Below are 25,731 nucleotides of genomic sequence, written 5' to 3'. Positions count from 1 at the left end.
GCTTCCTGCAAGCTGTGATTCCTGTACTGACTCTGCCTCCTGAAACTCCTCCTCTCAGCAAATCTGTACGTTGGAATTCAGACTCTGTGAAATGTGTGACACAGCAAAGTCTACTCACAGGGCACTGTGAATACATTTCACTGAAATCAAAAAAGAAAATGTTGGTGGATCTTCACAAAGTCAGTTTACAATATTCAAGATTGTTCAAATTCATGCGAGTAGGCTAGAAATCAATGAAATGCAACGTGGGAAGCAATATATGGCTTTACATTTTTAAAGCTAGATAGAGGTTTTGAGGAGTCCAAATACACTGCTCTAAAGAAGCCTTAAACCAGCCGTAGTACTACCAAAGGACCAGAGTGAAGGAAAATGCTCCAAGTGTTCTCTTTTCGAAAGGAACCTTATCTAGCTGCTAACCCTCTTGCTTTTCATCTGACGTAGCCATTTTGAGCCACTTTCCCTGAAAAAGTCATACAGTTTGTAATCTTTCTTCGCTTTAAAGCTTTGCTTTTCATCTGACGTAGCCATTTTCACCCAATTTTCCTGATAAAAGGAATACAATCATACATCTTTCTTCAAACTAAAGTGAAAGGCAAAATCCAAATGACTTGCTTGTATACTGTGTCTTTTGGGACCCTGCAAGAGAAGTGACTCCGCAAGGAAATTGGTTGAATAAGTGATATTGCCTTTTCTAGGAAGGAGTGGTTATGCTTCTCATTTTGTGTGTATGGAAGAAGAAGCGGCCTGCAACCTGAGGAAGCTGAGAATCTTCAGCTGCGCAATTGTAGCTTTTGTCATGGAAGTCATTTCGGACCGCGAAGATACTTTTTCTGACCTGCTTCTGGTTTTCTAGTCTGATGCATCAGCACGAGGAAGAAAATGTATTGGATTTTATTCATCCCATGGTTCAAAAAAGTTCTATTTACTTGCATCAAGTTGTTAAAGACTAGTTTTGGCTGCGCCGTGACTTTTAGTATCTTTCAAAGCCGGCTAAGTCTTGTTCACCCCGGAATGCATTTGATAAGTTGTTTTGCTCGGCTGCGCGCTGCCATTCCTTTCGGACACATTGCATTTCCTCTGTGAAGCAGACTCTTCCACTTGGTTTGATTGGCATAACGCAGGTGAGGGCTGCAACAATGCAACATGCCAGCCTTTTTTTCCCCCAAGGCTTTGCAGCGCTATGTGGTGGTGTAACCTGGTCCTATTGAGAAGAATAGATTTTGGACATGTCCTTGCACGTTGACTGAGAAAACCATATACTGCGGGAAGTTGTACAATTGCTTTTCTGCTGCGCCCGACACCCTAATATGCACTGAACCAGTTTCTAAACCTTGGTCTTGGTCTGCCCAGTCTTGCCGGGAAGCGTTACACCAAAAGAAACGGAGGCAGTTGCCGAAACCCGGGATTGAACCAGGGACCTTTAGATCTTCAGTCTAACGCTCTCCCAACTGAGCTATTTCGGCTTAAGACATGTGCTTTCCTCAGGAATTGTTGGCTACTATAAGTTGGTGTGACAGGAGCCTATGGAGAATTGAGATTTTTATGCCTATGCATGTTGCCGGAAAAGAGAAAAGGCAGCAAGATTCATGACTAAATTGCTAGTGAGACTAAGCCACCGTTCTGTCATGAGCAACAGACAGGTGAGAAGCCAAAGCATGGAGCATACGCTAGCCCGATTCATGAGAAAAGCAACAGCTCACAGACAGGTGGACTCTCCTTAAACCTACAACAGATGCCGAAACCCGGGATCGAACCAGGGACCTTTAGATCTTCAGTCTAACGCTCTCCCAACTGAGCTATTTCGGCACGTTCCAAAGGAGCAAGCCAGCAGGTGTGTGGCGGCAAGGCGAAGGGGTCCCAGAGACCTTAAAGGAGATCTAAAGTCCCAGCCTACACTTTTATTTTCAAACATCAGCATGGTAATTGCAATAGGAACAATAGGAGCAATAGTTCCCCTTGACAAACCAATGTAAGCTTGCCTCAGTAACCTCCTTTTATGTTGTGATTGCTGTTTCTCTGCTGGCCATCTATTTCCACAATTTCCTGGATTTCCGGCATGGTGTTCAGCTTCTTCTCTGCTCTTTACTTTCATTTTCTAAGGACTGCAGCTCCCATGGTACCTTGCTTCCTGCAAGCTGTGATTCCTGTACTGACTCTGCCTCCTGAAACTCCTCCTCTCAGCAAATCTGTACGTTGGAATTCAGACTCTGTGAAATGTGTGACACAGCAAAGTCTACTCACAGGGCACTGTGAATACATTTCACTGAAATCAAAAAAGAAAATGTTGGTGGATCTTCACAAAGTCAGTTTACAATATTCAAGATTGTTCAAATTCATGCGAGTAGGCTAGAAATCAATGAAATGCAACGTGGGAAGCAATATATGGCTTTACATTTTTAAAGCTAGATAGAGGTTTTGAGGAGTCCAAATACACTGCTCTAAAGAAGCCTTAAACCAGCCGTAGTACTACCAAAGGACCAGAGTGAAGGAAAATGCTCCAAGTGTTCTCTTTTCGAAAGGAACCTTATCTAGCTGCTAACCCTCTTGCTTTTCATCTGACGTAGCCATTTTGAGCCACTTTCCCTGAAAAAGTCATACAGTTTGTAATCTTTCTTCGCTTTAAAGCTTTGCTTTTCATCTGACGTAGCCATTTTCACCCAATTTTCCTGATAAAAGGAATACAATCATACATCTTTCTTCAAACTAAAGTGAAAGGCAAAATCCAAATGACTTGCGTGTATACTGTGTCTTTTGGGACCCTGCAAGAGAAGTGACTCCGCAAGGAAATTGGTTGAATAAGTGATATTGCCTTTTCTAGGAAGGAGTGGTTATGCTTCTCATTTTGTGTGTATGGAAGAAGAAGCGGCCTGCAACCTGAGGAAGCTGAGAATCTTCAGCTGCGCAATTGTAGCTTTTGTCATGGAAGTCATTTCGGACCGCGAAGATACTTTTTCTGACCTGCTTCTGGTTTTCTAGTCTGATGCATCAGCACGAGGAAGAAAATGTATTGGATTTTATTCATCCCATGGTTCAAAAAAGTTCTATTTACTTGCATCAAGTTGTCAAAGACTAGTTTTGGCTGCGCCGTGACTTTTAGTATCTTTCAAAGCCGGCTAAGTCTTGTTCACCCCGGAATGCATTTGATAAGTTGTTTTGCTCGGCTGCGCGCTGCCATTCCTTTCGGACACATTGCATTTCCTCTGTGAAGCAGACTCTTCCACTTGGTTTGATTGGCATAACGCAGGTGAGGGCTGCAACAATGCAACATGCCAGCCTTTTTTTCCCCCAAGGCTTTGCAGCGCTATGTGGTGGTGTAACCTGGTCCTATTGAGAAGAATAGATTTTGGACATGTCCTTGCACGTTGGCTGAGAAAACCATATACTGCGGGAAGTTGTACAATTGCTTTTCTGCTGCGCCCGAGACCCTAATATGCACTGAACCAGTTTCTAAACCTTGGTCTTGGTCTGCCCAGTCTTGCCGGGAAGCGTTACACCAAAAGAAACGCAGGCAGTTGCCGAAACCCGGGATTGAACCAGGGACCTTTAGATCTTCAGTCTAACGCTCTCCCAACTGAGCTATTTCGGCTTAAGACATGTGCTTTCCTCAGCAATTGTTGGCTACTATAAGTTGGTGTGACAGGAGCCTATGGAGAATTGAGATTTTTATGCCTATGCATGTTGCCGGAAAAGAGAAAAGGCAGCAAGATTCACGACTAAATTGCTAGTGAGACTAAGCCACCGTTCTGTCATGAGCAACAGACAGGTGAGAAGCCAAAGCATGGAGCATACGCTAGCCCGATTCATGAGAAAAGCAACAGCTCACAGACAGGTGGACTCTCCTTAAACCTACAACAGATGCCGAAACCCGGGATCGAACCAGGGACCTTTAGATCTTCAGTCTAACGCTCTCCCAACTGAGCTATTTCGGCACGTTCCAAAGGAGCAAGCCAGCAGGTGTGTGGCGGCAAGGCGAAGGGGTCCCAGAGACCTTAAAGGAGATCTAAAGTCCCAGCCTACACTTTTATTTTCAAACATCAGCATGGTAATTGCAATAGGAACAATAGGAGCAATAGTTCCCCTTGACAAACCAATGTAAGCTTGCCTCAGTAACCTCCTTTTATGTTGTGATTGCTGTTTCTCTGCTGGCCATCTATTTCCACAATTTCCTGGATTTCCGGCATGGTGTTCAGCTTCTTCTCTGCTCTTTACTTTCATTTTCTAAGGACTGCAGCTCCCATGGTACCTTGCTTCCTGCAAGCTGTGATTCCTGTACTGACTCTGCCTCCTGAAACTCCTCCTCTCAGCAAATCTGTACGTTGGAATTCAGACTCTGTGAAATGTGTGACACAGCAAAGTCTACTCACAGGGCACTGTGAATACATTTCACTGAAATCAAAAAAGAAAATGTTGGTGGATCTTCACAAAGTCAGTTTACAATATTCAAGATTGTTCAAATTCATGCGAGTAGGCTAGAAATCAATGAAATGCAACGTGGGAAGCAATATATGGCTTTACATTTTTAAAGCTAGATAGAGGTTTTGAGGAGTCCAAATACACTGCTCTAAAGAAGCCTTAAACCAGCCGTAGTACTACCAAAGGACCAGAGTGAAGGAAAATGCTCCAAGTGTTCTCTTTTCGAAAGGAACCTTATCTAGCTGCTAACCCTCTTGCTTTTCATCTGACGTAGCCATTTTGAGCCACTTTCCCTGAAAAAGTCATACAGTTTGTAATCTTTCTTCGCTTTAAAGCTTTGCTTTTCATCTGACGTAGCCATTTTCACCCAATTTTCCTGATAAAAGGAATACAATCATACATCTTTCTTCAAACTAAAGTGAAAGGCAAAATCCAAATGACTTGCTTGTATACTGTGTCTTTTGGGACCCTGCAAGAGAAGTGACTCCGCAAGGAAATTGGTTGAATAAGTGATATTGCCTTTTCTAGGAAGGAGTGGTTATGCTTCTCATTTTGTGTGTATGGAAGAAGAAGCGGCCTGCAACCTGAGGAAGCTGAGAATCTTCAGCTGCGCAATTGTAGCTTTTGTCATGGAAGTCATTTCGGACCGCGAAGATACTTTTTCTGACCAGCTTCTGGTTTTCTAGTCTGATGCATCAGCACGAGGAAGAAAATGTATTGGATTTTATTCATCCCATGGTTCAAAAAAGTTCTATTTACTTGCATCAAGTTGTTAAAGACTAGTTTTGGCTGCGCCGTGACTTTTAGTATCTTTCAAAGCCGGCTAAGTCTTGTTCACCCCGGAATGCATTTGATAAGTTGTTTTGCTCGGCTGCGCGCTGCCATTCCTTTCGGACACATTGCATTTCCTCTGTGAAGCAGACTCTTCCACTTGGTTTGATTGGCATAACGCAGGTGAGGGCTGCAACAATGCAACATGCCAGCCTTTTTTTCCCCCAAGGCTTTGCAGCGCTATGTGGTGGTGTAACCTGGTCCTATTGAGAAGAATAGATTTTGGACATGTCCTTGCACGTTGGCTGAGAAAACCATATACTGCGGGAAGTTGTACAATTGCTTTTCTGCTGCGCCCGATACCCTAATATGCACTGAACCAGTTTCTAAACCTTGGTCTTGGTCTGCCCAGTCTTGCCGGGAAGCGTTACACCAAAAGAAACGCAGGCAGTTGCCGAAACCCGGGATTGAACCAGGGACCTTTAGATCTTCAGTCTAACGCTCTCCCAACTGAGCTATTTCGGCTTAAGACATGTGCTTTCCTCAGCAATTGTTGGCTACTATAAGTTGGTGTGACAGGAGCCTATGGAGAATTGAGATTTTTATGCCTATGCATGTTGCCGGAAAAGAGAAAAGGCAGCAAGATTCATGACTAAATTGCTAGTGAGACTAAGCCACCGTTCTGTCATGAGCAACAGACAGGTGAGAAGCCAAAGCATGGAGCATACGCTAGCCCGATTCATGAGAAAAGCAACAGCTCACAGACAGGTGGACTCTCCTTAAACCTACAACAGATGCCGAAACCCAGGATCGAACCAGGGACCTTTAGATCTTCAATCTAACGCTCTCCCAACTGAGCTATTTCGGCACGTTCCAAAGGAGCAAGCCAGCAGGTGTGTGGCGGCAAGGCGAAGGGGTCCCAGAGACCTTAAAGGAGATCTAAAGTCCCAGCCTACACTTTTATTTTCAAACATCAGCATGGTAATTGCAATAGGAACAATAGGAGCAATAGTTCCCCTTGACAAACCAATGTAAGCTTGCCTCAGTAACCTCCTTTTATGTTGTGATTGCTGTTTCTCTGCTGGCCATCTATTTCCACAATTTCCTGGATTTCCGGCATGGTGTTAAGCTTCTTCTCTGCTCTTTACTTTCATTTTCTAAGGACTGCAGCTCCCATGGTACCTTGCTTCCTGCAAGCTGTGATTCCTGTACTGACTCTGCCTCCTGAAACTCCTCCTCTCAGCAAATCTGTACGTTGGAATTCATACTCTGTGAAATGTGTGACACAGCAAAGTCTACTCACAGGGCACTGTGAATACATTTCACTGAAATCAAAAAAGAAAATGTTGGTGGATCTTCACAAAGTCAGTTTACAATATTCAAGATTGTTCAAATTCATGCGAGTAGGCTAGAAATCAATGAAATGCAACGTGGGAAGCAATATATGGCTTTACATTTTTAAAGCTAGATAGAGGTTTTGAGGAGTCCAAATACACTGCTCTAAAGAAGCCTTAAACCAGCCGTAGTACTACCAAAGGACCAGAGTGAAGGAAAATGCTCCAAGTGTTCTCTTTTCGAAAGGAACCTTATCTAGCTGCTAACCCTCTTGCTTTTCATCTGACGTAGCCATTTTGAGCCACTTTCCCTGAAAAAGTCATACAGTTTGTAATCTTTCTTCGCTTTAAAGCTTTGCTTTTCATCTGACGTAGCCATTTTCACCCAATTTTCCTGATAAAAGGAATACAATCATACATCTTTCTTCAAACTAAAGTGAAAGGCAAAATCCAAATGACTTGCGTGTATACTGTGTCTTTTGGGACCCTGCAAGAGAAGTGACTCCGCAAGGAAATTGGTTGAATAAGTGATATTGCCTTTTCTAGGAAGGAGTGGTTATGCTTCTCATTTTGTGTGTATGGAAGAAGAAGCGGCCTGCAACCTGAGGAAGCTGAGAATCTTCAGCTGCGCAATTGTAGCTTTTGTCATGGAAGTCATTTCGGACCGCGAAGATACTTTTTCTGACCTGCTTCTGGTTTTCTAGTCTGATGCATCAGCACGAGGAAGAAAATGTATTGGATTTTATTCATCCCATGGTTCAAAAAAGTTCTATTTACTTGCATCAAGTTGTCAAAGACTAGTTTTGGCTGCGCCGTGACTTTTAGTATCTTTCAAAGCCGGCTAAGTCTTGTTCACCCCGGAATGCATTTGATAAGTTGTTTTGCTCGGCTGCGCGCTGCCATTCCTTTCGGACACATTGCATTTCCTCTGTGAAGCAGACTCTTCCACTTGGTTTGATTGGCATAATGCAGGTGAGGGCTACAACAATGCAACATGCCAGCCTTTTTTTCCCCCAAGGCTTTGCAGCGCTATGTGGTGGTGTAACCTGGTCCTATTGAGAAGAATAGATTTTGGAAATGTCCTTGCACGTTGGCTGAGAAAACCATATACTGCGGGAAGTTGTACAATTGCTTTTCTGCTGTGCCCGAGACCCTAATATGCACTGAACCAGTTTCTAAACCTTGGTCTTGGTCTGCCCAGTCTTGCCGGGAAGCGTTACACCAAAAGAAACGCAGGCAGTTGCCGAAACCCGGAATAGAACCAGGGACCTTTAGATCTTCAGTCTAACGCTCTCCCAACTGAGCTATTTCGGCTTAAGACGTGTGCTTTCCTCAGCAATTGTTGGCTACTATAAGTTGGTGTTACAGGAGCCTATGGAGAATTGAGATTTTTATGCCTATGCATGTTGCCGGAAAAGAGAAAAGGCAGCAAGATTCACGACTAAATTGCCAGTGAGACTAAGCCACCGTTCAGTCATGAGCAACAGACAGGTGAGAAGCCAATGCATGGAGCATACGCTAGCCCGATTCATGAGAAAAGCAACAGCTCACAGACAGGTGGACTCTCCTTAAACCTACAACAGATGCCGAAACCCGGGATCGAACCAGGGACCTTTAGATCTTCAGTCTAACGCTCTCCCAACTGAGCTATTTCGGCACATTCCAAAGGAGCAAGCCAGCAGGTGTGTGGCGGCAAGGCGAAGGGGTCCCAGAGACCTTAAAGGAGATCTAAAGTCCCAGCCTACACTTTTATTTTCAAACATCAGCATGGTAATGGCAATAGGAACAATAGGAGCAATAGTTCCCCTTGACAAACCAATGTAAGCTTGCCTCAGTAACCTCCTTTTATGTTGTGATTGCTGTTTCTCTGCTGGCCATCTATTTCCACAATTTCCTGGATTTCCGGCATGGTGTTCAGCTTCTTCTCTGCTCTTTACTTTCATTTTCTAAGGACTGCAGCTCCCATGGTACCTTGCTGCCTGCAAGCTGTGATTCCTGTACTGACTCTGCCTCCTGAAACTCCTCCTCTCAGCAAATCTGTACGTTGGAAATCAGACTCTGTGAAATGTGTGACACAGAAAAGTCTACTCACAGGGCACTGTGAATACATTTCACTGAAATCAAAAAAGAAAATGTTGGTGGATCTTCACAAAGTCAGTTTACAATATTCAAGATTGTTCAAATTCATGCGAGTAGGCTAGAAATCAATGAAATGCAACGTGGGAAGCAATATATGGCTTTACATTTTTAAAGCTAGATAGAGGTTTTGAGGAGTCCAAATACACTGCTCTAAAGAAGCCTTAAACCAGCCGTAGTACTACCAAAGGACCAGAGTGAAGGAAAATGCTCCAAGTGTTCTCTTTTCGAAAGGAACCTTATCTAGCTGCTAACCCTCTTGCTTTTCATCTGACGTAGCCATTTTGAGCCACTTTCCCTGAAAAAGTCATACAGTTTGTAATCTTTCTTCGCTTTAAAGCTTTGCTTTTCATCTGACGTAGCCATTTTCACCCAATTTTCCTGATAAAAGGAATACAATCATACATCTTTCTTCAAACTAAAGTGAAAGGCAAAATCCAAATGACTTGCGTGTATACTGTGTCTTTTGGGACCCTGCAAGAGAAGTGACTCCGCAAGGAAATTGGTTGAATAAGTGATATTGCCTTTTCTAGGAAGGAGTGGTTATGCTTCTCATTTTGTGTGTATGGAAGAAGAAGCGGCCTGCAACCTGAGGAAGCTGAGAATCTTCAGCTGCGCAATTGTAGCTTTTGTCATGGAAGTCATTTTGGACCGCGAAGATACTTTTTCTGACCTGCTTCTGGTTTTCTAGTCTGATGCATCAGCACGAGGAAGAAAATGTATTGGATTTTATTCATCCCATGGTTCAAAAAAGTTCTATTTACTTGCATCAAGTTGTCAAAGACTAGTTTTGGCTGCGCCGTGACTTTTAGTATCTTTCAAAGCCGGCTAAGTCTTGTTCACCCCGGAATGCATTTGATAAGTTGTTTTGCTCGGCTGCGCGCTGCCATTCCTTTCGGACACATTGCATTTCCTCTGTGAAGCAGACTCTTCCACTTGGTTTGATTGGCATAACGCAGGTGAGGGCTGCAACAATGCAACATGCCAGCCTTTTTTTCCCCCAAGGCTTTGCAGCGCTATGTGGTGGTGTAACCTGGTCCTATTGAGAAGAATAGATTTTGGACATGTCCTTGCACGTTGGCTGAGAAAACCATATACTGCGGGAAGTTGTACAATTGCTTTTCTGCTGCGCCCGAGACCCTAATATGCACTGAACCAGTTTCTAAACCTTGGTCTTGGTCTGCCCAGTCTTGCCGGGAAGCGTTACACCAAAAGAAACGGAGGCAGTTGCCGAAACCCGGGATTGAACCAGGGACCTTTAGATCTTCAGTCTAACGCTCTCCCAACTGAGCTATTTCGGCTTAAGACATGTGCTTTCCTCAGCAATTGTTGGCTACTATAAGTTGGTGTGACAGGAGCCTATGGAGAATTGAGATTTTTATGCCTATGCATGTTGCCGGAAAAGAGAAAAGGCAGCAAGATTCACGACTAAATTGCTAGTGAGACTAAGCCACCGTTCTGTCATGAGCAACAGACAGGTGAGAAGCCAAAGCATGGAGCATACGCTAGCCCGATTCATGAGAAAAGCAACAGCTCACAGACAGGTGGACTCTCCTTAAACCTACAACAGATGCCGAAACCCGGGATCGAACCAGGGACCTTTAGATCTTCAGTCTAACGCTCTCCCAACTGAGCTATTTCGGCACGTTCCAAAGGAGCAAGCCAGCAGGTGTGTGGCGGCAAGGCGAAGGGGTCCCAGAGACCTTAAAGGAGATCTAAAGTCCCAGCCTACACTTTTATTTTCAAACATCAGCATGGTAATTGCAATAGGAACAATAGGAGCAATAGTTCCCCTTGACAAACCAATGTAAGCTTGCCTCAGTAACCTCCTTTTATGTTGTGATTGCTGTTTCTCTGCTGGCCATCTATTTCCACAATTTCCTGGATTTCCGGCATGGTGTTCAGCTTCTTCTCTGCTCTTTACTTTCATTTTCTAAGGACTGCAGCTCCCATGGTACCTTGCTTCCTGCAAGCTGTGATTCCTGTACTGACTCTGCCTCCTGAAACTCCTCCTCTCAGCAAATCTGTACGTTGGAATTCAGACTCTGTGAAATGTGTGACACAGAAAAGTCTACTCACAGGGCACTGTGAATACATTTCACTGAAATCAAAAAAGAAAATGTTGGTGGATCTTCACAAAGTCAGTTTACAATATTCAAGATTGTTCAAATTCATGCGAGTAGGCTAGAAATCAATGAAATGCAACGTGGGAAGCAATATATGGCTTTACATTTTTAAAGCTAGATAGAGGTTTTGAGGAGTCCAAATACACTGCTCTAAAGAAGCCTTAAACCAGCCGTAGTACTACCAAAGGACCAGAGTGAAGGAAAATGCTCCAAGTGTTCTCTTTTCGAAAGGAACCTTATCTAGCTGCTAACCCTCTTGCTTTTCATCTGACGTAGCCATTTTGAGCCACTTTCCCTGAAAAAGTCATACAGTTTGTAATCTTTCTTCGCTTTAAAGCTTTGCTTTTCATCTGACGTAGCCATTTTCACCCAATTTTCCTGATAAAAGGAATACAATCATACATCTTTCTTCAAACTAAAGTGAAAGGCAAAATCCAAATGACTTGCGTGTATACTGTGTCTTTTGGGACCCTGCAAGAGAAGTGACTCCGCAAGGAAATTGGTTGAATAAGTGATATTGCCTTTTCTAGGAAGGAGTGGTTATGCTTCTCATTTTGTGTGTATGGAAGAAGAAGCGGCCTGCAACCTGAGGAAGCTGAGAATCTTCAGCTGCGCAATTGTAGCTTTTGTCATGGAAGTCATTTCGGACCGCGAAGATACTTTTTCTGACCTGCTTCTGGTTTTCTAGTCTGATGCATCAGCACGAGGAAGAAAATGTATTGGATTTTATTCATCCCATGGTTCAAAAAAGTTCTATTTACTTGCATCAAGTTGTCAAAGACTAGTTTTGGCTGCGCCGTGACTTTTAGTATCTTTCAAAGCCGGCTAAGTCTTGTTCACCCCGGAATGCATTTGATAAGTTGTTTTGCTCGGCTGCGCGCTGCCATTCCTTTCGGACACATTGCATTTCCTCTGTGAAGCAGACTCTTCCACTTGGTTTGATTGGCATAACGCAGGTGAGGGCTGCAACAATGCAACATGCCAGCCTTTTTTTCCCCCAAGGCTTTGCAGCGCTATGTGGTGGTGTAACCTGGTCCTATTGAGAAGAATAGATTTTGGACATGTCCTTGCACGTTGGCTGAGAAAACCATATACTGCGGGAAGTTGTACAATTGCTTTTCTGCTGCGCCCGAGACCCTAATATGCACTGAACCAGTTTCTAAACCTTGGTCTTGGTCTGCCCAGTCTTGCCGGGAAGCGTTACACCAAAAGAAACGGAGGCAGTTGCCGAAACCCGGGATTGAACCAGGGACCTTTAGATCTTCAGTCTAACGCTCTCCCAACTGAGCTATTTCGGCTTAAGACATGTGCTTTCCTCAGCAATTGTTGGCTACTATAAGTTGGTGTGACAGGAGCCTATGGAGAATTGAGATTTTTATGCCTATGCATGTTGCCGGAAAAGAGAAAAGGCAGCAAGATTCACGACTAAATTGCTAGTGAGACTAAGCCACCGTTCTGTCATGAGCAACAGACAGGTGAGAAGCCAAAGCATGGAGCATACGCTAGCCCGATTCATGAGAAAAGCAACAGCTCACAGACAGGTGGACTCTCCTTAAACCTACAACAGATGCCGAAACCCGGGATCGAACCAGGGACCTTTAGATCTTCAGTCTAACGCTCTCCCAACTGAGCTATTTCGGCACGTTCCAAAGGAGCAAGCCAGCAGGTGTGTGGCGGCAAGGCGAAGGGGTCCCAGAGACCTTAAAGGAGATCTAAAGTCCCAGCCTACACTTTTATTTTCAAACATCAGCATGGTAATTGCAATAGGAACAATAGGAGCAATAGTTCCCCTTGACAAACCAATGTAAGCTTGCGTCAGTAACCTCCTTTTATGTTGTGATTGCTGTTTCTCTGCTGGCCATCTATTTCCACAATTTCCTGGATTTCCGGCATGGTGTTCAGCTTCTTCTCTGCTCTTTACTTTCATTTTCTAAGGACTGCAGCTCCCATGGTACCTTGCTTCCTGCAAGCTGTGATTCCTGTACTGACTCTGCCTCCTGAAACTCCTCCTCTCAGCAAATCTGTACGTTGGAATTCAGACTCTGTGAAATGTGTGACACAGCAAAGTCTACTCACAGGGCACTGTGAATACATTTCACTGAAATCAAAAAAGAAAATGTTGGTGGATCTTCACAAAGTCAGTTTACAATATTCAAGATTGTTCAAATTCATGCGAGTAGGCTAGAAATCAATGAAATGCAACGTGGGAAGCAATATATGGCTTTACATTTTTAAAGCTAGATAGAGGTTTTGAGGAGTCCAAATACACTGCTCTAAAGAAGCCTTAAACCAGCCGTAGTACTACCAAAGGACCAGAGTGAAGGAAAATGCTCCAAGTGTTCTCTTTTCGAAAGGAACCTTATCTAGCTGCTAACCCTCTTGCTTTTCATCTGACGTAGCCATTTTGAGCCACTTTCCCTGAAAAAGTCATACAGTTTGTAATCTTTCTTCGCTTTAAAGCTTTGCTTTTCATCTGACGTAGCCATTTTCACCCAATTTTCCTGATAAAAGGAATACAATCATACATCTTTCTTCAAACTAAAGTGAAAGGCAAAATCCAAATGACTTGCTTGTATACTGTGTCTTTTGGGACCCTGCAAGAGAAGTGACTCCGCAAGGAAATTGGTTGAATAAGTGATATTGCCTTTTCTAGGAAGGAGTGGTTATGCTTCTCATTTTGTGTGTATGGAAGAAGAAGCGGCCTGCAACCTGAGGAAGCTGAGAATCTTCAGCTGCGCAATTGTAGCTTTTGTCATGGAAGTCATTTCGGACCGCGAAGATACTTTTTCTGACCTGCTTCTGGTTTTCTAGTCTGATGCATCAGCACGAGGAAGAAAATGTATTGGATTTTATTCATCCCATGGTTCAAAAAAGTTCTATTTACTTGCATCAAGTTGTCAAAGACTAGTTTTGGCGGCGCCGTGACTTTTAGTATCTTTCAAAGCCGGCTAAGTCTTGTTCACCCCGGAATGCATTTGATAAGTTGTTTTGCTCGGCTGCGCGCTGCCATTCCTTTCGGACACATTGCATTTCCTCTGTGAAGCAGACTCTTCCACTTGGTTTGATTGGCATAACGCAGGTGAGGGCTGCAACAATGCAACATGCCAGCCTTTTTTTCCCCCAAGGCTTTGCAGCGCTATGTGGTGGTGTAACCTGGTCCTATTGAGAAGAATAGATTTTGGACATGTCCTTGCACGTTGGCTGAGAAAACCATATACTGCGGGAAGTTGTACAATTGCTTTTCTGCTGCGCCCGAGACCCTAATATGCACTGAACCAGTTTCTAAACCTTGGTCTTGGTCTGCCCAGTCTTGCCGGGAAGCGTTACACCAAAAGAAACGGAGGCAGTTGCCGAAACCCGGGATTGAACCAGGGACCTTTAGATCTTCAGTCTAACGCTCTCCCAACTGAGCTATTTCGGCTTAAGATGTGTGCTTCCCTCAGCAATTGTTGGCTACTATAAGTTGGTGTTACAGGAGCCTATGGAGAATTGAGATTTTTATGCCTATGCATGTTGCCGGAAAAGAGAAAAGGCAGCAAGATTCACGACTAAATTGCCAGTGAGACTAAGCCACCGTTCAGTCATGAGCAACAGACAGGTGAGAAGCCAAAGCATGGAGCATACGCTAGCCCGATTCATGAGAAAAGCAACAGCTAACAGACAGGTGGACTCTCCTTAAACCTACAACAGATGCCGAAACCCGGGATCGAACCAGGGACCTTTAGATCTTCAGTCTAACGCTCTCCCAACTGAGCTATTTCGGCACGTTCCAAAGGAGCAAGCCAGCAGGTGTGTGGCGGCAAGGCGAAGGGGTCCCAGAGACCTTAAAGGAGGTCTAAAGTCCCAGCCTACACTTTTATTTTCAAACATCAGCATGGTAATTGCAATAGGAACAATAGGAGCAATAGTTCCCCTTGACAAACCAATGTAAGCTTGCCTCAGTAACCTCCTTTTATGTTGTGATTGCTGTTTCTCTGCTGGCCATCTATTTCCACAATTTCCTGGATTTCCGGCATGGTGTTAAGCTTCTTCTCTGCTCTTTACTTTCATTTTCTAAGGACTGCAGCTCCCATGGTACCTTGCTTCCTGCAAGCTGTGATTCCTGTACTGACTCTGCCTCCTGAAACTCCTCCTCTCAGCAAATCTGTACGTTGGAATTCATACTCTGTGAAATGTGTGACACAGCAAAGTCTACTCACAGGGCACTGTGAATACATTTCACTGAAATCAAAAAAGAAAATGTTGGTGGATCTTCACAAAGTCAGTTTACAATATTCAAGATTGTTCAAATTCATGCGAGTAGGCTAGAAATCAATGAAATGCAACGTGGGAAGCAATATATGGCTTTACATTTTTAAAGCTAGATAGAGGTTTTGAGGAGTCCAAATACACTGCTCTAAAGAAGCCTTAAACCAGCCGTAGTACTACCAAAGGACCAGAGTGAAGGAAAATGCTCCAAGTGTTCTCTTTTCGAAAGGAACCTTATCTAGCTGCTAACCCTCTTGCTTTTCATCTGACGTAGCCATTTTGAGCCACTTTCCCTGAAAAAGTCATACAGTTTGTAATCTTTCTTCGCTTTAAAGCTTTGCTTTTCATCTGACGTAGCCATTTTCACCCAATTTTCCTGATAAAAGGAATACAATCATACATCTTTCTTCAAACTAAAGTGAAAGGCAAAATCCAAATGACTTGCGTGTATACTGTGTCTTTTGGGACCCTGCAAGAGAAGTGACTCCGCAAGGAAATTGGTTGAATAAGTGATATTGCCTTTTCTAGGAAGGAGTGGTTATGCTTCTCATTTTGTGTGTATGGAAGAAGAAGCGGCCTGCAACCTGAGGAAGCTGAGAATCTTCAGCTGCGCAATTGTAGCTTTTGTCATGGAAGTCATTTCGGACCGCGAAGATACTTTTTCTGACCAGCTTCTGGTTTTCTAGTCTGATGCATCAGCACGAGGAAGAAAATGTATTGGATTTTATTCATCCCATGGTTCAAAAAAGTTCTATTTACTTGCATCAAGTTGTCAAAGACTAGTTTTGGCTGCGCCGTGACTTTTAGTATCTTTCAAAGCCGGCTAAGTCTTGTTCACCCCGGAATGCATTTGATAAGTTGTTTTGCTCGGCTGCGCGCTGCCATTCCTTTCGGACACATTGCATTTCCTCTGTGAAGCAGACTCTTCCACTTGGTTTGATTGGCATAACGCAGGTGAGGGCTGCAACAATGCAACATGCCAGCCTTTTTTTCCCCCAAGGCTTTGCAGCGCTATGTGGTGGTGTAACCTGGTCCTATTGAGAAGAATAGATTTTGGACATGTCCTTGCACGTTGGCTGAGAAAACCATATACTGCGGGAAGTTGTACAATTGCTTTTCTGCTGCGCCCGACACCCTAATATGCACTGAACCAGTTTCTAAACCTTGGTCTTGGTCTGCCCAGTCTTGCCGGGAAGCGTTACACCAAAAGAAACGGAGGCAGTTGCCGAAACCCGGGATTGAACCAGGGACCTTTAGATCTTCAGTCTAACGCTCTCCCAACTGAGCTATTTCGGCTTAAGACATGTGCTTTCCTCAGCAATTGTTGGCTACTATAAGTTGGTGTGACAGGAGCCTATGGAGAATTGAGATTTTTATGCCTATGCATGTTGCCGGAAAAGAGAAAAGGCAGCAAGATTCACGACTAAATTGCTAGTGAGACTAAGCCACCGTTCTGTCATGAGCAACAGACAGGTGAGAAGCCAAAGCATGGAGCATACGCTAGCCCGATTCATGAGAAAAGCAACAGCTCACAGACAGGTGGACTCTCCTTAAACCTACAACAGATGCCGAAACCCGGGATCGAACCAGGGACCTTTAGATCTTCAGTCTAACGCTCTCCCAACTGAGCTATTTCGGCACGTTCCAAATGAGCAAGCCAGCAGGTGTGTGGCGGCAAGGCGAAGGGGTCCCAGAGACCTTAAAGGAGATCTAAAGTCCCAGCCTACACTTTTATTTTCAAACATCAGCATGGTAATTGCAATAGGAACAATAGGAGCAATAGTTACCCTTGACAAACCAATGTAAGCTTGCCTCAGTAACCTCCTTTTATGTTGTGATTGCTGTTTCTCTGCTGGCCATCTATTTCCACAATTTCCTGGATTTCCGGCATGGTGTTCAGCTTCTTCTCTGCTCTTTACTTTCATTTTCTAAGGACTGCAGCTCCCATGGTACCTTGCTGCCTGCAAGCTGTGATTCCTGTACTGACTCTGCCTCCTGAAACTCCTCCTCTCAGCAAATCTGTACGTTGGAAATCAGACTCTGTGAAATGTGTGACACAGAAAAGTCTACTCACAGGGCACTGTGAATACATTTCACTGAAATCAAAAAAGAAAATGTTGGTGGATCTTCACAAAGTCAGTTTACAATATTCAAGATTGTTCAAATTCATGCGAGTAGGCTAGAAATCAATGAAATGCAACGTGGGAAGCAATATATGGCTTTACATTTTTAAAGCTAGATAGAGGTTTTGAGGAGTCCAAATACACTGCTCTAAAGAAGCCTTAAACCAGCCGTAGTACTACCAAAGGACCAGAGTGAAGGAAAATGCTCCAAGTGTTCTCTTTTCGAAAGGAACCTTATCTAGCTGCTAACCCTCTTGCTTTTCATCTGACGTAGCCATTTTGAGCCACTTTCCCTGAAAAAGTCATACAGTTTGTAATCTTTCTTCGCTTTAAAGCTTTGCTTTTCATCTGACGTAGCCATTTTCACCCAATTTTCCTGATAAAAGGAATACAATCATACATCTTTCTTCAAACTAAAGTGAAAGGCAAAATCCAAATGACTTGCGTGTATACTGTGTCTTTTGGGACCCTGCAAGAGAAGTGACTCCGCAAGGAAATTGGTTGAATAAGTGATATTGCCTTTTCTAGGAAGGAGTGGTTATGCTTCTCATTTTGTGTGTATGGAAGAAGAAGCGGCCTGCAACCTGAGGAAGCTGAGAATCTTCAGCTGCGCAATTGTAGCTTTTGTCATGGAAGTCATTTTGGACCGCGAAGATACTTTTTCTGACCTGCTTCTGGTTTTCTAGTCTGATGCATCAGCACGAGGAAGAAAATGTATTGGATTTTATTCATCCCATGGTTCAAAAAAGTTCTATTTACTTGCATCAAGTTGTCAAAGACTAGTTTTGGCTGCGCCGTGACTTTTAGTATCTTTCAAAGCCGGCTAAGTCTTGTTCACCCCGGAATGCATTTGATAAGTTGTTTTGCTCGGCTGCGCGCTGCCATTCCTTTCGGACACATTGCATTTCCTCTGTGAAGCAGACTCTTCCACTTGGTTTGATTGGCATAACGCAGGTGAGGGCTGCAACAATGCAACATGCCAGCCTTTTTTTCCCCCAAGGCTTTGCAGCGCTATGTGGTGGTGTAACCTGGTCCTATTGAGAAGAATAGATTTTGGACATGTCCTTGCACGTTGGCTGAGAAAACCATATACTGCGGGAAGTTGTACAATTGCTTTTCTGCTGCGCCCGAGACCCTAATATGCACTGAACCAGTTTCTAAACCTTGGTCTTGGTCTGCCCAGTCTTGCCGGGAAGCGTTACACCAAAAGAAACGGAGGCAGTTGCCGAAACCCGGGATTGAACCAGGGACCTTTAGATCTTCAGGCTAACGCTCTCCCAACTGAGCTATTTCGGCTTAAGACATGTGCTTTCCTCAGCAATTGTTGGCTACTATAAGTTGGTGTGACAGGAGCCTATGGAGAATTGAGATTTTTATGCCTATGCATGTTGCCGGAAAAGAGAAAAGGCAGCAAGATTCACGACTAAATTGCTAGTGAGACTAAGCCACCGTTCTGTCATGAGCAACAGACAGGTGAGAAGCCAAAGCATGGAGCATACGCTAGCCCGATTCATGAGAATAGCAACAGCTCACAGACAGGTGGACTCTCCTTAAACCTACAACAGATGCCGAAACCCGGGATCGAACCAGGGACCTTTAGATCTTCAGTCTAACGCTCTCCCAACTGAGCTATTTCGGCACGTTCCAAAGGAGCAAGCCAGCAGGTGTGTGGCGGCAAGGCGAAGGGGTCCCAGAGACCTTAAAGGAGATCTAAAGTCCCAGCCTACACTTTTATTTTCAAACATCAGCATGGTAATTGCAATAGGAACAATAGGAGCAATAGTTCCCCTTGACAAACCAATGTAAGCTTGCGTCAGTAACCTCCTTTTATGTTGTGATTGCTGTTTCTCTGCTGGCCATCTATTTCCACAATTTCCTGGATTTCCGGCATGGTGTTCAGCTTCTTCTCTGCTCTTTACTTTCATTTTCTAAGGACTGCAGCTCCCATGGTACCTTGCTTCCTGCAAGCTGTGATTCCTGTACTGACTCTGCCTCCTGAAACTCCTCCTCTCAGCAAATCTGTACGTTGGAATTCAGACTCTGTGAAATGTGTGACACAGCAAAGTCTACTCACAGGGCACTGTGAATACATTTCACTGAAATCAAAAAAGAAAATGTTGGTGGATCTTCACAAAGTCAGTTTACAATATTCAAGATTGTTCAAATTCATGCGAGTAGGCTAGAAATCAATGAAATGCAACGTGGGAAGCAATATATGGCTTTACATTTTTAAAGCTAGATAGAGGTTTTGAGGAGTCCAAATACACTGCTCTAAAGAAGCCTTAAACCAGCCGTAGTACTACCAAAGGACCAGAGTGAAGGAAAATGCTCCAAGTGTTCTCTTTTCGAAAGGAACCTTATCTAGCTGCTAACCCTCTTGCTTTTCATCTGACGTAGCCATTTTGAGCCACTTTCCCTGAAAAAGTCATACAGTTTGTAATCTTTCTTCGCTTTAAAGCTTTGCTTTTCATCTGACGTAGCCATTTTCACCCAATTTTCCTGATAAAAGGAATACAATCATACATCTTTCTTCAAACTAAAGTGAAAGGCAAAATCCAAATGACTTGCGTGTATACTGTGTCTTTTGGGACCCTGCAAGAGAAGTGACTCCGCAAGGAAATTGGTTGAATAAGTGATATTGCCTTTTCTAGGAAGGAGTGGTTATGCTTCTCATTTTGTGTGTATGGAAGAAGAAGCGGCCTGCAACCTGAGGAAGCTGAGAATCTTCAGCTGCGCAATTGTAGCTTTTGTCATGGAAGTCATTTCGGACCGCGAAGATACTTTTTCTGACCTGCTTCTGGTTTTCTAGTCTGATGCATCAGCACGAGGAAGAAAATGTATTGGATTTTATTCATCCCATGGTTCAAAAAAGTTCTATTTACTTGCATCAAGTTGTCAAAGACTAGTTTTGGCTGCGCCGTGACTTTTAGTATCTTTCAAAGCCGGCTAAGTCTTGTTCACCCCGGAATGCATTTGATAAGTTGTTTTGCTCGGCTGCGCGCTGCCATTCCTTTCGGACACATTGCATTTCCTCTGTGAAGCAGACTCTTCCACTTGGTTTGATTGGCATAATGCAGGTGAGGGCTGCAACAATGCAACATGCCAGCCTTTTTTTCCCCCAAGGCTTTGCAGCGCTATGTGGTGGTGTAACCTGGTCCTATTGAGAAGAATAGATTTTGGAAATGTCCTTGCACGTTGGCTGAGAAAACCATATACTGCGGGAAGTTGTACAATTGCTTTTCTGCTGTGCCCGAGACCCTAATATGCACTGAACCAGTTTCTAAACCTTGGTCTTGGTCTGCCCAGTCTTGCCGGGAAGCGTTACACCAAAAGAAACGCAGGCAGTTGCCGAAACCCGGAATAGAACCAGGGACCTTTAGATCTTCAGTCTAACGCTCTCCCAACTGAGCTATTTCGGCTTAAGACGTGTGCTTTCCTCAGCAATTGTTGGCTACTATAAGTTGGTGTTACAGGAGCCTATGGAGAATTGAGATTTTTATGCCTATGCATGTTGCCGGAAAAGAGAAAAGGCAGCAAGATTCACGACTAAATTGCCAGTGAGACTAAGCCACCGTTCAGTCATGAGCAACAGACAGGTGAGAAGCCAATGCATGGAGCATACGCTAGCCCGATTCATGAGAAAAGCAACAGCTCACAGACAGGTGGACTCTCCTTAAACCTACAACAGATGCCGAAACCCGGGATCGAACCAGGGACCTTTGGATCTTCAGTCTAACGCTCTCCCAACTGAGCTATTTCGGCACATTCCAAAGGAGCAAGCCAGCAGGTGTGTGGCGGCAAGGCGAAGGGGTCCCAGAGACCTTAAAGGAGATCTAAAGTCCCAGCCTACACTTTTATTTTCAAACATCAGCATGGTAATGGCAATAGGAACAATAGGAGCAATAGTTCCCCTTGACAAACCAATGTAAGCTTGCGTCAGTAACCTCCTTTTATGTTGTGATTGCTGTTTCTCTGCTGGCCATCTATTTCCACAATTTCCTGGATTTCCGGCATGGTGTTCAGCTTCTTCTCTGCTCTTTACTTTCATTTTCTAAGGACTGCAGCTCCCATGGTACCTTGCTGCCTGCAAGCTGTGATTCCTGTACTGACTCTGCCTCCTGAAACTCCTCCTCTCAGCAAATCTGTACGTTGGAAATCAGACTCTGTGAAATGTGTGACACAGAAAAGTCTACTCACAGGGCACTGTGAATACATTTCACTGAAATCAAAAAAGAAAATGTTGGTGGATCTTCACAAAGTCAGTTTACAATATTCAAGATTGTTCAAATTCATGCGAGTAGGCTAGAAATCAATGAAATGCAACGTGGGAAGCAATATATGGCTTTACATTTTTAAAGCTAGATAGAGGTTTTGAGGAGTCCAAATACACTGCTCTAAAGAAGCCTTAAACCAGCCGTAGTACTACCAAAGGACCAGAGTGAAGGAAAATGCTCCAAGTGTTCTCTTTTCGAAAGGAACCTTATCTAGCTGCTAACCCTCTTGCTTTTCATCTGACGTAGCCATTTTGAGCCACTTTCCCTGAAAAAGTCATACAGTTTGTAATCTTTCTTCGCTTTAAAGCTTTGCTTTTCATCTGACGTAGCCATTTTCACCCAATTTTCCTGATAAAAGGAATACAATCATACATCTTTCTTCAAACTAAAGTGAAAGGCAAAATCCAAATGACTTGCGTGTATACTGTGTCTTTTGGGACCCTGCAAGAGAAGTGACTCCGCAAGGAAATTGGTTGAATAAGTGATATTGCCTTTTCTAGGAAGGAGTGGTTATGCTTCTCATTTTGTGTGTATGGAAGAAGAAGCGGCCTGCAACCTGAGGAAGCTGAGAATCTTCAGCTGCGCAATTGTAGCTTTTGTCATGGAAGTCATTTTGGACCGCGAAGATACTTTTTCTGACCTGCTTCTGGTTTTCTAGTCTGATGCATCAGCACGAGGAAGAAAATGTATTGGATTTTATTCATCCCATGGTTCAAAAAAGTTCTATTTACTTGCATCAAGTTGTCAAAGACTAGTTTTGGCTGCGCCGTGACTTTTAGTATCTTTCAAAGCCGGCTAAGTCTTGTTCACCCCGGAATGCATTTGATAAGTTGTTTTGCTCGGCTGCGCGCTGCCATTCCTTTCGGACACATTGCATTTCCTCTGTGAAGCAGACTCTTCCACTTGGTTTGATTGGCATAACGCAGGTGAGGGCTGCAACAATGCAACATGCCAGCCTTTTTTTCCCCCAAGGCTTTGCAGCGCTATGTGGTGGTGTAACCTGGTCCTATTGAGAAGAATAGATTTTGGACATGTCCTTGCACGTTGGCTGAGAAAACCATATACTGCGGGAAGTTGTACAATTGCTTTTCTGCTGCGCCCGAGACCCTAATATGCACTGAACCAGTTTCTAAACCTTGGTCTTGGTCTGCCCAGTCTTGCCGGGAAGCGTTACACCAAAAGAAACGGAGGCAGTTGCCGAAACCCGGGATTGAACCAGGGACCTTTAGATCTTCAGGCTAACGCTCTCCCAACTGAGCTATTTCGGCTTAAGACATGTGCTTTCCTCAGCAATTGTTGGCTACTATAAGTTGGTGTGACAGGAGCCTATGGAGAATTGAGATTTTTATGCCTATGCATGTTGCCGGAAAAGAGAAAAGGCAGCAAGATTCACGACTAAATTGCTAGTGAGACTAAGCCACCGTTCTGTCATGAGCAACAGACAGGTGAGAAGCCAAAGCATGGAGCATACGCTAGCCCGATTCATGAGAAAAGCAACAGCTCACAGACAGGTGGACTCTCCTTAAACCTACAACAGATGCCGAAACCCGGGATCGAACCAGGGACCTTTAGATCTTCAGTCTAACGCTCTCCCAACTGAGCTATTTCGGCACGTTCCAAAGGAGCAAGCCAGCAGGTGTGTGGCGGCAAGGCGAAGGGGTCCCAGAGACCTTAAAGGAGATCTAAAGTCCCAGCCTACACTTTTATTTTCAAACATCAGCATGGTAATTGCAATAGGAACAATAGGAGCAATAGTTCCCCTTGACAAACCAATGTAAGCTTGCGTCAGTAACCTCCTTTTATGTTGTGATTGCTGTTTCTCTGCTGGCCATCTATTTCCACAATTTCCTGGATTTCCGGCATGGTGTTCAGCTTCTTCTCTGCTCTTTACTTTCATTTTCTAAGGACTGCAGCTCCCATGGTACCTTGCTTCCTGCAAGCTGTGATTCCTGTACTGACTCTGCCTCCTGAAACTCCTCCTCTCAGCAAATCTGTACGTTGGAATTCAGACTCTGTGAAATGTGTGACACAGCAAAGTCTACTCACAGGGCACTGTGAATACATTTCACTGAAATCAAAAAAGAAAATGTTGGTGGATCTTCACAAAGTCAGTTTACAATATTCAAGATTGTTCAAATTCATGCGAGTAGGCTAGAAATCAATGAAATGCAACGTGGGAAGCAATATATGGCTTTACATTTTTAAAGCTAGATAGAGGTTTTGAGGAGTCCAAATACACTGCTCTAAAGAAGCCTTAAACCAGCCGTAGTACTACCAAAGGACCAGAGTGAAGGAAAATGCTCCAAGTGTTCTCTTTTCGAAAGGAACCTTATCTAGCTGCTAACCCTCTTGCTTTTCATCTGACGTAGCCATTTTGAGCCACTTTCCCTGAAAAAGTCATACAGTTTGTAATCTTTCTTCGCTTTAAAGCTTTGCTTTTCATCTGACGTAGCCATTTTCACCCAATTTTCCTGATAAAAGGAATACAATCATACATCTTTCTTCAAACTAAAGTGAAAGGCAAAATCCAAATGACTTGCTTGTATACTGTGTCTTTTGGGACCCTGCAAGAGAAGTGACTCCGCAAGGAAATTGGTTGAATAAGTGATATTGCCTTTTCTAGGAAGGAGTGGTTATGCTTCTCATTTTGTGTGTATGGAAGAAGAAGCGGCCTGCAACCTGAGGAAGCTGAGAATCTTCAGCTGCGCAATTGTAGCTTTTGTCATGGAAGTCATTTCGGACCGCGAAGATACTTTTTCTGACCTGCTTCTGGTTTTCTAGTCTGATGCATCAGCACGAGGAAGAAAATGTATTGGATTTTATTCATCCCATGGTTCAAAAAAGTTCTATTTACTTGCATCAAGTTGTCAAAGACTAGTTTTGGCTGCGCCGTGACTTTTAGTATCTTTCAAAGCCGGCTAAGTCTTGTTCACCCCGGAATGCATTTGATAAGTTGTTTTGCTCGGCTGCGCGCTGCCATTCCTTTCGGACACATTGCATTTCCTCTGTGAAGCAGACTCTTCCACTTGGTTTGATTGGCATAACGCAGGTGAGGGCTGCAACAATGCAACATGCCAGCCTTTTTTTCCCCCAAGGCTTTGCAGCGCTATGTGGTGGTGTAACCTGGTCCTATTGAGAAGAATAGATTTTGGACATGTCCTTGCACGTTGGCTGAGAAAACCATATACTGCGGGAAGTTGTACAATTGCTTTTCTGCTGCGCCCGAGACCCTAATATGCACTGAACCAGTTTCTAAACCTTGGTCTTGGTCTGCCCAGTCTTGCCGGGAAGCGTTACACCAAAAGAAACGGAGGCAGTTGCCGAAACCCGGGATTGAACCAGGGACCTTTAGATCTTCAGTCTAACGCTCTCCCAACTGAGCTATTTCGGCTTAAGATGTGTGCTTTCCTCAGCAATTGTTGGCTACTGTAAGTTGGTGTTACAGGAGCCTATGGAGAATTGAGATTTTTATGCCTATGCATGTTGCCGGAAAAGAGAAAAGGCAGCAAGATTCACGACTAAATTGCCAGTGAGACTAAGCCACCGTTCAGTCATGAGCAACAGACAGGTGAGAAGCCAAAGCATGGAGCATACGCTAGCCCGATTCATGAGAAAAGCAACAGCTCACAGACAGGTGGACTCTCCTTAAACCTACAACAGATGCCGAAACCCGGGATCGAACCAGGGACCTTTAGATCTTCAGTCTAACGCTCTCCCAACTGAGCTATTTCGGCACATTCCAAAGGAGCAAGCCAGCAGGTGTGTGGCGGCAAGGCGAAGGGGTCCCAGAGACCTTAAAGGAGATCTAAATTCCCAGCCTACACTTTTATTTTCAAACATCAGCATGGTAATGGCAATAGGAACAATAGGAGCAATAGTTTCCCTTGACAAACCAATGTAAGCTTGCCTCAGTAACCTCCTTTTATGTTGTGATTGCTGTTTCTCTGCTGGCCATCTATTTCCACAATTTCCTGGATTTCCGGCATGGTGTTCAGCTTCTTCTCTGCTCTTTACTTTCATTTTCTAAGGACTGCAGCTCCCATGGTACCTTGCTGCCTGCAAGCTGTGATTCCTGTACTGACTCTGCCTCCTGAAACTCCTCCTCTCAGCAAATCTGTACGTTGGAATTCAGACTCTGTGAAATGTGTGACACAGCAAAGTCTACTCACAGGGCACTGTGAATACATTTCACTGAAATCAAAAAAGAAAATGTTGGTGGATCTTCACAAAGTCAGTTTACAATATTCAAGATTGTTCAAATTCATGCGAGTAGGCTAGAAATCAATGAAATGCAACGTGGGAAGCA

The 25,731-nt window shown here is 44.0% G+C and overlaps 18 non-coding genes across 18 annotated transcripts; all 18 read right to left on the bottom strand.

Moving 5' to 3' along the window:
• Nucleotides 1-1,390: 1,390 nt before the first annotated feature.
• Nucleotides 1,391-1,463, bottom strand: TRNAF-GAA (transfer RNA phenylalanine (anticodon GAA)). The gene has a single exon. It is a non-coding gene; the product is annotated as a tRNA-Phe (tRNA).
• Nucleotides 1,464-1,733: 270 nt separating this feature from the next.
• Nucleotides 1,734-1,806, bottom strand: TRNAF-GAA (transfer RNA phenylalanine (anticodon GAA)). The gene has a single exon. It is a non-coding gene; the product is annotated as a tRNA-Phe (tRNA).
• A 1,707-nt stretch (nt 1,807-3,513) lies between these two features.
• On the bottom strand, nt 3,514-3,586 carry TRNAF-GAA (transfer RNA phenylalanine (anticodon GAA)). Its single transcript has one exon. It is a non-coding gene; the product is annotated as a tRNA-Phe (tRNA).
• Nucleotides 3,587-3,856: 270 nt separating this feature from the next.
• On the bottom strand, nt 3,857-3,929 carry TRNAF-GAA (transfer RNA phenylalanine (anticodon GAA)). The gene has a single exon. It is a non-coding gene; the product is annotated as a tRNA-Phe (tRNA).
• A 1,707-nt stretch (nt 3,930-5,636) lies between these two features.
• Nucleotides 5,637-5,709, bottom strand: TRNAF-GAA (transfer RNA phenylalanine (anticodon GAA)). The gene has a single exon. It is a non-coding gene; the product is annotated as a tRNA-Phe (tRNA).
• Nucleotides 5,710-8,102: 2,393 nt separating this feature from the next.
• TRNAF-GAA (transfer RNA phenylalanine (anticodon GAA)) lies at nt 8,103-8,175 on the bottom strand. The gene has a single exon. It is a non-coding gene; the product is annotated as a tRNA-Phe (tRNA).
• A 1,707-nt stretch (nt 8,176-9,882) lies between these two features.
• TRNAF-GAA (transfer RNA phenylalanine (anticodon GAA)) lies at nt 9,883-9,955 on the bottom strand. The gene has a single exon. It is a non-coding gene; the product is annotated as a tRNA-Phe (tRNA).
• A 270-nt stretch (nt 9,956-10,225) lies between these two features.
• TRNAF-GAA (transfer RNA phenylalanine (anticodon GAA)) lies at nt 10,226-10,298 on the bottom strand. Its single transcript has one exon. It is a non-coding gene; the product is annotated as a tRNA-Phe (tRNA).
• Nucleotides 10,299-12,005: 1,707 nt separating this feature from the next.
• On the bottom strand, nt 12,006-12,078 carry TRNAF-GAA (transfer RNA phenylalanine (anticodon GAA)). Its single transcript has one exon. It is a non-coding gene; the product is annotated as a tRNA-Phe (tRNA).
• Nucleotides 12,079-12,348: 270 nt separating this feature from the next.
• Nucleotides 12,349-12,421, bottom strand: TRNAF-GAA (transfer RNA phenylalanine (anticodon GAA)). Its single transcript has one exon. It is a non-coding gene; the product is annotated as a tRNA-Phe (tRNA).
• Nucleotides 12,422-14,128: 1,707 nt separating this feature from the next.
• On the bottom strand, nt 14,129-14,201 carry TRNAF-GAA (transfer RNA phenylalanine (anticodon GAA)). Its single transcript has one exon. It is a non-coding gene; the product is annotated as a tRNA-Phe (tRNA).
• A 270-nt stretch (nt 14,202-14,471) lies between these two features.
• TRNAF-GAA (transfer RNA phenylalanine (anticodon GAA)) lies at nt 14,472-14,544 on the bottom strand. Its single transcript has one exon. It is a non-coding gene; the product is annotated as a tRNA-Phe (tRNA).
• Nucleotides 14,545-16,251: 1,707 nt separating this feature from the next.
• Nucleotides 16,252-16,324, bottom strand: TRNAF-GAA (transfer RNA phenylalanine (anticodon GAA)). Its single transcript has one exon. It is a non-coding gene; the product is annotated as a tRNA-Phe (tRNA).
• A 270-nt stretch (nt 16,325-16,594) lies between these two features.
• On the bottom strand, nt 16,595-16,667 carry TRNAF-GAA (transfer RNA phenylalanine (anticodon GAA)). Its single transcript has one exon. It is a non-coding gene; the product is annotated as a tRNA-Phe (tRNA).
• Nucleotides 16,668-18,717: 2,050 nt separating this feature from the next.
• On the bottom strand, nt 18,718-18,790 carry TRNAF-GAA (transfer RNA phenylalanine (anticodon GAA)). The gene has a single exon. It is a non-coding gene; the product is annotated as a tRNA-Phe (tRNA).
• A 4,173-nt stretch (nt 18,791-22,963) lies between these two features.
• Nucleotides 22,964-23,036, bottom strand: TRNAF-GAA (transfer RNA phenylalanine (anticodon GAA)). Its single transcript has one exon. It is a non-coding gene; the product is annotated as a tRNA-Phe (tRNA).
• A 1,707-nt stretch (nt 23,037-24,743) lies between these two features.
• TRNAF-GAA (transfer RNA phenylalanine (anticodon GAA)) lies at nt 24,744-24,816 on the bottom strand. The gene has a single exon. It is a non-coding gene; the product is annotated as a tRNA-Phe (tRNA).
• A 270-nt stretch (nt 24,817-25,086) lies between these two features.
• TRNAF-GAA (transfer RNA phenylalanine (anticodon GAA)) lies at nt 25,087-25,159 on the bottom strand. The gene has a single exon. It is a non-coding gene; the product is annotated as a tRNA-Phe (tRNA).
• Nucleotides 25,160-25,731: the final 572 nt, after the last annotated feature.

The sequence above is a fragment of the Staurois parvus genome, unplaced genomic scaffold (assembly GCF_062004578.1).
Source record: "Staurois parvus isolate SC_StPar_1 unplaced genomic scaffold, SC_StPar_1.0 ptg000126l, whole genome shotgun sequence".
Taxonomy (NCBI): domain Eukaryota; kingdom Metazoa; phylum Chordata; class Amphibia; order Anura; family Ranidae; genus Staurois; species Staurois parvus.
The sequence above is the reverse complement of the archived record's forward strand: the minus strand, read 5'-3'. Positions and strand labels throughout refer to the sequence as shown.